Here is a 9,305-nt window from a genome sequence, read left to right on the forward strand (position 1 = left end):
TGCAGTGAGCCGAGATTGCGCCACTGCGCTCCAGCCTGGGAGACAGAGTGAGACTCAGTCTCAAAAAAATAAAAAATAAAAAATAAAATAAAATAAAATTCAAAAATTCCTTGAAACAGGTAAAAATAGAAACACCAACACCTACAGAACACAGCAAAAGCAGTATTAACAGGCAATTTGATAGCAATAAATTCCTACATCCAAAAACTAGAAAGATTTCAAATAAACAACCTAATGATGCATTTCAAGGAACTAAAAAGCAAGAACAAACCAAACCCATAATTAGCAGAGGAAAGAAATTACAAAGATCAGAGCAGAAATAAATAAAATTCAGACTAAGAAAACGCAAAAGATGAGCAAAAAAAAAATGCTGGGCTTTTTTTTTTTTTTTTTTTTTTTTTTTTTTTTTTTTTTTTTTTTTTTTTAGAGACAAGGTCTCACTGTGTTCCCCCGGCTGGTCTTGAACTCCTGGGCTCAAGCAATTCTCCCACCTTGGTCTTCCAAAGTGTTGGAATACCAGGTGTGAACCACCACACCCATTTTTTAAGAAGATAAACAAAACTGACAAACTGTTAGCTAGACTAACTAAAAAAAGAGAGAGAAAATCAAAACAAATAAAATCAGAAATGAAAAAAGGAGACGTCACAAAGGATAGCACAGAATTACAAAGGATCATTAGAGATTACTATGAATAACTATATGCCAATAAATTCAGAAACCTAGAGGAAATAGATACAATCCTGGACACATACAACCTTCCAAGATAAAACCAAGAAGAAACAGAAAACCCGAACAAACCAATAAGAAGTAACAAGATTGAATCAGTAATAAAAGTTCTCCCAACAAAGAAAAGTTCAGAACTGGATGACTTCACCAATGAATTCTACCAAACCTTTAAAGAAGAATTAATGCCGATTCTTCTCAAACTATTCCAAAAAATTGAAGCAGAGGGAATTCTTCCTAACTGATTTTATGAGGCCTGCATAAATCTGATAGCAAAACCAGATAAGGACATGACAAAAAAAGTAAACTACAGACCAATATCTCTGATAAACATAGAGGCAAAAATCTTCAACAAAATACTAGCATATCAAATCCGACAATACATCAAAAAGATAATATATCATGATCAAATGGGATTTATCCCAGGAATTCAAGGATGGCTAAACATACACAAATCAATAAATGTGATACATAGCATCAACAGAATGAAGGACAAAAACATATGATTATCTCAATAGATGCAGAAAAAGCATTTGATAAAATCCAACATTCCTTCATGATAAAAACTCTCAATAAATTATGCATAGAAGGAAAGTACCTCAATACAATAAAGGCCATATATGACAAACCCACAGCTAACATCATATTGAATGAAGAGAAGCTGAAACTTTTACCTAGAACAAGACAAGGATGTTCACTCTTCATCATTCTTACCCAACACAGTACTTGAAGTCCTGGCCAAAGCAATTAGGCAATAAAAAGAAATATAGGGTATCCAAATTGGAAACTAGCAGGTCAAATTATCCCTTTTTGCAGATGACATGATCTCATACATAGAAAACCCTAAAGACTCTATAAACAGCTTATTAGACCAGTTAGAGATTTTTTTTGTTCCTTCTCCACTATCGCTGCTTTACTTGACTAGGCTAAAGAAAAACCTGTCATAACTGATTTAAAAATTCAGTAAAATTATAGGATACAAAATCAAAAAAATTCAGTAGCGTTTTTGTAGAAAAAGAAATCAAGGAGGCAATCTTGTTTACAACAGTTACCAAAAAAAAAAAAAAAAAAAAAAACACCTTGGAATAAATTTAACCAAGGAGGTGAAAGACCTCCACAAGGAAAACTGCAAAACACTGATGAAAGAAATTGAATGGGATATAAACAAATGGAAAAAATCCATGCTCATGGATCAGAAGAATTAATATTGTTAAAATTACCCTACTACACAAAATTATCTATAGGTTTAATGCAATCCCTATCAAAATCCCAATGGCATTATTTACAGAAATAGAAAACACAATCTTAAAATTCATATGGAACCACAAAAGCCTCTGAATAGCCAAAGCCATCCTAAGCAAAAAGAACAGTGCTGCAGGCATCCAACTACTAAACTTCAAACTACACTACAAAGCTGTAGTAACCAAAACAACACATAGTACTGGCATAAAAAACAGAAACAGACACATAGGCTGGGAGTGGTGGCTCATGTCTGTAATCCTAGCACTGCACTCCAGTCTGCGTGACAGGAGCAAGACTCCATCTCAAAAAATAAAAATAAAAAACCCAGAAACACAAACTGATGGAGCAGAATAGAGAACCCAGAAACTAATCCATGTATCTACAACCAACTAACTTTAGACAAAGGTGCCAAAACATACACTGGGGAAAAGACAGTCTCTTTAATAAATAAACCATTTGGTACTGGGAAAACTGGATATTCATATGCAGAAGAATGAAACTAGCTCTTACCCTACACAAAATCAACTCAAAATGGATCAAAAACCTAAATTTAAGATCCAAAATGATAAAACTACTAGAAGAAAATATAGGGGAAACACTTCAGGACATTGGTCTGGGGAAAGATTTTATGAATAAGATCTCAAAAGCATAGGCAACAAAAGCAAAAATAAACACATAGGATTATATCCAACTACAAAGCTTCTGCACAGCAAAGGAAAAAATAGAGTGAAAGGACAACCTGCAGAATGAGTGAAAATATTTGCAAACTATTAATCTGACAGGGGATTAATATCCAGAATATACAAGGAACTCAAATACTTCAATAGCAAAAAAAAAAAAAAAAAAAAATCCCACTAAAATATGGGCAAATGATCTGAACAGACATTTCTCAAAAGAAGACATACAAATGACCAACATTTACGAGAAAAATGTTCAACATCACTAATCATCAGGGAAATACAAATCAAAAGCATAGTGAAAAAGTATCATCTCACCCTAGTTAGAATGGCTATTATCAAAAAGACAAAACAAAACAAAACAAAAACAAATGCTGGTGAGGATGTAGAGAAAAAGGAACTCTTACACACTGTTTGTGGGAATGTAAGTTAGTACAGCCACTATGGAGAATGGCATGGAGCTTCCTCAAAAAATTACAAATAGAACTACCATATGATCCAACAATCCTACTACTGGACATTTATTTATCCAAAGAAAAGGAAATCATTATATCAAAGAGACATTTGCACTCCTCTGTTTACTACAGCACTACTCAGAATAGCCAAAGTATGGAATCAACCTAGGTGTCCAACAGCAGAGAAATGGATAAAGAAAATGTGGGGCTGGGCACAGTGGCTCACGCCTGTAATCCTAGCACTTTGGGAGGCTGAGGCAGGTGGATCACCTGAGGTCAGGAGTTCGAGACCAGCCTGGCCAACATGGCGAAACCTCATCTCTACTAAAAATACAAAAAATTAGCCAGGCATGGTGATCCATGCCTGTAATCCCAGCTACTCAGGAGGCTGAGGCAGGAGACTCACTTGAACCTGGGAGGAGGAGGTTGCAGTGAGCCGAGACCGTGCCATTGCACAGAGTAAGACTGCATCTTAAAAAAGACAGAAAGAAAATGTGGTATTTATACACAACAGAATACTATTCAGCCATAAAAAGAATAAAATCCCATCATTCGTGGTAACAGACATGGAACTGGAGGACAACATGTTAAGTGAAATAAGCCAGAAATAGAAAATTAAACACCATATGCTTTCATTCATATGTGGAAGCTAAAAAAACTTGATCTCACAGAAACTTTTAGAAAAATAGAACAGAAGATACTAGAGGCTGGAAAGGCTAGGAGCAAGAGGGAGTTAGGGAGAGATTTGTTAAAGGATACAAAGTTACAGTTAGATAGGAGTAAAAAATTCTAGTGTACTGATATGGTCTGGATTTCTGTCCCCGCCCAAATCTCATGTCAAATTGTAATCCCCAGTGTTGGAGGAGGGGCCTGGTGGGAGGTGATTAGATCATGGGGGCGGACTGTCCCCTTGCTGTTCTCATGAGAGTGAGTGAGTTCTCATGAGATCTGGTTGTTTAAAAGTGCATAGCACCTCCCACTTCTCCCTCCTTCTCCTCCTCCCACCATATATCGTGCCTACTTCCCCTTTGCCTTCTGCCATGATTGAAAGTTTCCTGAGGCCTCCCCAGCCATGCTTCCTGTACAGCCTGTGGAACGATGAGCCAATTAAACCTCTCTCCTTTATAAATTACCCTGTCTTAGGTATTTCTTCATAGCAGTCTGAGAATGGACTAACACATGTCCTGAATATTAACAACAATATATTATATAGTTTCAAATAACTAAAAGAAGGATATTGAATGTTCCCAACATGAAGAAATGATAAATAAATGTTTGAGATGATGGATATGCTAATAACCTTGATCTGATCACTATACATTATATGTATCAAAACATCACTATGTACCCCATAAATATGTACATTTGTCAATTAAAAATTAAATAGATAAATTTTTTTAAAAGAGCAAGGACCCTTTTTTACTCATATCTATGTCCCCAGAGCCTGACTGGGGATGCAAATGACACAATGGCCAATCAATAAACTATTCAAGGGATTGTACAGACGATCTAGAGCTTGATTAATGGTAGGAAAGGCCAGGCTGGAAATTAAACAGATCCACAGGGTCAGGGCAGGCATTAGGATGGATTCTAGAGGTGCTTGGTGGGAGAATGCCCAGGGTAACAGACAGACCCCCTCAGGAGAAGTCCGACACTAGGCAAGCAGAGAGGCTCCTGTTCTGAGTGGGAGCACAATGTGAAGAGGCAATTCAGGCTAAAGGTCTGGCACAGGAGGGAGACAGTCACAGATCTGAGGACCAAGAGTAGAGCTCTAGTTCAACAACAGTAAAGGGAGGAAGGCAGAATCTCATCCATGGAAAATTATTGCGCACCAAAGCATCAGACATGGAGAAAAGAGGGCTCCATTACTGAAAACAGAGACTCAGTCGTGGGGAAACAAGGGAAGCTTAGACGCTAAGCTGAGACTGCTCTTACCTTACTTTTTTTTTTTTTTTTTTTTTTTTTGAGACAGTCTTGCTCTGTCACCCATGCTGGTGTGCAGTGTCACAATCTCGGCTCACTGCAACCTCGACCTCCTGGGTTCAAGCGATTCTGTCTCAGCCTCCCGAGTAGCTGGGATTACAGGTGTGCACCACCACACCCGGCTAATTTTTGTATTTTTAGTGGAGACGGGGTTTCATCATGTTGACCAGGCTGGTCTTGAATTCCTGACCTCAGGTGATTCGCCCGCCCCAGCTTCCCAAAGTGCTGGGATTACAGGCGTGAGCCACTGCTCCCGGCCTTATCTTATTCTTTTGTGTATCCTTACATCAAGCCTCTCAGAACTTGAGAAAACTTCAGTGAGTTTGTTTCTTACAACCAAAGAGCTAAGTGGGGACAAATAACTACTTTTTTTTTTTTTTTTTTTTGAGACGGAGTCTGGCTCTATAGCCCAGGCCGGAGTGCAGTGGTGCAATCTCAGCTCACTGCAAGCTCCGCCTCCGGACTCATGCCATTCTCCTGCCTCAGGCTCCGGAGTAGCTGGGACTACAGGCGCCCGCCACCACGCCCGGCTAATTTTTTGTATTTTTAGTAGAGATGGGTTTTCACCGTGTTAGCCAGGATGGTCTCGATCTCCTGACCTCATGATCCGCCCGCCTCGGCCTCCCAAAGTGCTGGGATTACAGGCATGAGCCACTGCGACCGGCCCAAAGAACTACTTTTAACTTCTCCTTGAGTATCTCTATCCCACTACTGTTTCATCCCCAAATATTCACATAAAATATATCAGGAGATGCCAGGTTCCTGGGGAAAGGGAGGGAAGGAGTAGAAAGAGAGTGAGATAATTTAGACTTTGGGGAATTCAAAAAGGAGGGAGGCATAATCAAGGATGAGCGTATGAATATTTCTGCAGGGTAAGGGGGTAGGGAAAGAGGGTGTAGATGACTTAGGATTTGTGGAGCTGAGAGAAGAGCAGAAGTTCATTGTATCCAAATTTATTTTCTTTCCTTTTTTTTTGAGATGGAGTCTAGGTCCGTCGCCCTGGCTGGAGTGCAGGGGCGCAATCTCGGCTCACTGCAAGCTCCGCCTCCCGGGTTTATGCCATTCTCCTGCCTCAGCCTCCGGAGTAGCTGGGACTACAGACGCCGCCCACCAGGCCCGGCTAATTTTTTGTATTTTTAGTAGAGACGGGGTTTCACCGTGTTAGCCAGGATGGTCTCGATCGCCTGACCTCATGATCCAACCGCCTCAGCCTCCCGAAGTGCTGGGATTACAGGCGTGACAAATTTATTTTCTTAAATGTTGCCTGCTCTCACTTATGGCATGATTTGGAAGTAAGACTAACTAGTAAAAGAGAAATAGTAGCCAGCCATTGCAAATATTCAGAGGGTTTCAGGGAAATATATTAGCTGTCTTAAGTTGCAGAACAAAAAATAAAAGGGTCCCAAGTTATATTGGACTTTGTTATTACATCAACATGAAACAATTCTCTTTTCCTAACAGAGCTGGAGCTAATTGATTTCTGCATAACCATAATTTAGTTTAATAAATATTTCCTAATTAAGGCAAATCAACTCAATTGCAATATCACATTAACTTGCCTAATCTCTTTCCTATTAATTACTCCCCTAAGAAATATCTTTTTTTTTTTTTCTCCTGAAAAGCACATCTGATGTTAAACCATCTGGGAGTTGTAGTGGTTCCTCCCTAAATAAATGGCAGGTTGTTTGAAACCAAGGGTGGTTACTTAAGTTTGGCCATAACTGGGTTTGTTAAGATGTGACTGAGTGTATAAGACTCTTTCTTCCCCAAACACTAATAAAATCTTTGCGGGCTAGAAGAGGCTGACTTCAGGGGAAGTTATATTTAAAAAAACGAACAAAAGACAACAACAAAAACCACCGCGTGGTATAATGTGAAGAATACAAGATTTGCAGTCAGTAGATTTGTTAGTTTCCTGATCTGTTACATCGTGACTGTTCAACTTCAGGTAATTTTTTAAAAAGTTGTTCACGTAACATAAGAGTAAAAGTAACAGTAATGATATTACTTGCATATTACTTGCCTTGGCTTGCTCATACCTGTGAAGTCCTTCTATAAACCATTAATTGCTGTACAAATATCAGTTATTATAATGGTTAAAAGTATTCAAACATGCAGCTCTGTTTTCTGAGTGGGGAACTCAATTATTGCAGATGTGGAAAAGATACACCATTACTAGACCTCTGACACAGAGCTCTAGAAATACCTAGTGATTTTAGCTCTTTGTTGTGCTAAAAATACAAGAGTAACTCTGGGGTCACCTCAAGTGACAGTAGGTAAAGAATGAGGGACCAGGACGTGAACTTCATCCTGGAATCCTCAATCAGCAATCTTGCAAAGATTGTATTAGTCTGTGTATTCCAACATGTATGAGTCTGGTTGTGCTGCACTGGGGATGGAGAGAGAAGATATGGATTGTAACATCCAGGAACAGCCACGTTAGAGTTAATCGCAGTAAATAAGGGGGGTTGCAGGCCTGTAAGTAAGCAGAAGGGGGAATATTTTGATTAAAGACTCATCTTATCCAAGAGAACATCTACTACATATCTTCTGCATTCTAGGCGCTGCTCTAGATAATAGAGGTAAAAGACATTTCTCCCCTTAGGAAGCAGCTCGTGTATTTGGGAAAGGAGACATTTATGTATAAAAAGGCATGGGGCTGGGTGCAGTGGCTCACGCCTGTAATCTCAGAACTTTGGGAGGCCGAGGTGGGCAGATCACCTGAGGTCAGGAGTTGAGACCAGCCTGGGCAACATGGTGAAACTCCATCTCTACTAAAAATACCCAAAAAATTAATAATAATTAGCCAGGCATGGTGGCCCTCACCTGTAATCCCAGCTACTCAGGAGGCTGAGGCAGGAGAATCTCTTGAACCCAAGAGGCAGAGGTTGCAGTGAGAGAAGATTGTGCCACTGCACTCCAGCCTGGGCGACAGAATGACACTCCACCTCAAAAAAAGAAAATACATAAATAAATAAAAAATAAAATAAAAAGACAGATACAATCTGCTTATGTGAGCTCCATGAGGGCAAAGACTTTGTCTACTTCCGTCACAGTGCCTGCCACTCAGAAGGTGCTTCAGAAATGTCAGGTGTGTGAACAAGGAATGAGCAAGGCAAATGCTTCAGGAGTTCAAAGAAAGGAACATTGCCTAGTGGTCAGGAAAGGAAGAAAATGGACAGTGCTTGTGTTAGGACTTCAAGGATGAAGTTGGATTCAAATAGCAGAGGTGGTAACAACTATTCCAGGTGCTGAAGCATCATGTGCAGAGGCCAAGAACTAGGACTGCCCAAGGGAATGAGAAGAGGGACGATACCAATGGTCAGCTATAGACAGTCATAGACACTGTGACAGACACACACTCACTAAATCTTCACATGTCACAGCTTTGTGAGCTGTGTGTTATTACTGCCCATTCAACAGATGAGGAAGCCGAGGCTGAGAGAGTTAAATAGCCCTGTTTCCCGAGTATCACACAGCAATCAAATGAATAAGAAAGAGAATTAAAATGTCACAGGTATTTGCGACCACATAAAATATTCCTATGTATTTCTTACTTCCTCCTCTCCTTCCTTCCTTCCTTCCTAGTGAGACAGGGTCTTACTCCATCACCTAGGCTATAGTGCAGTGGTATGATCACAGCTCACTGCAGCCTTGACCTCTCAGGCTCAAGCCATCCTCCCACCTCCCAGGTGTCTGGGACAACAGACATACACCACTATGCCTGGCTAATTTTTTAATTTTTTGTAGAGACAAGGTCTCCCTATGTGGCCCAGGCTTGTCTTGAACCCCTGGATTCAAGAGATCTTTTCACCTGGGCCTCCCAAAGTGCTGGGATTACAGGCATGAGCTGCACCACCCAGCCTTTTAATGTATTTCCTTTAAATCAGATTAAACTCAAACTCAAATCCCAGACAAATAGAATAAGGATACCTCACACCATCCCTGTCCACCCCTACCCTTAGGATAATGCAAAGGTTCTAGGGATGAATCTAGATTTTTGGGGAGAAAAATGCTTGAGGAGGCCTTTCTGCCCTCGGCCTACATGTTCACCTCTGAGAGGCCCACAACTCCTACCTATGAAGCCCTGCGGCCTGTGCCCAGCCTCCTGGGAGTTTCCATTCCTCCTCTGAGGTCCTGCCCTCTCTCCAGGATTTAGGAGAGGCAGGAGGAAAGTCTCTGCCAGCCGTGGTTTTCCCTTCTCATTGTGAAGAACTCTCAGTGT

Source organism: Pan troglodytes, chromosome 1, assembly GCF_028858775.2.
Source record: "Pan troglodytes isolate AG18354 chromosome 1, NHGRI_mPanTro3-v2.0_pri, whole genome shotgun sequence".
Classification (NCBI taxonomy): Eukaryota; Metazoa; Chordata; class Mammalia; order Primates; family Hominidae; genus Pan; species Pan troglodytes.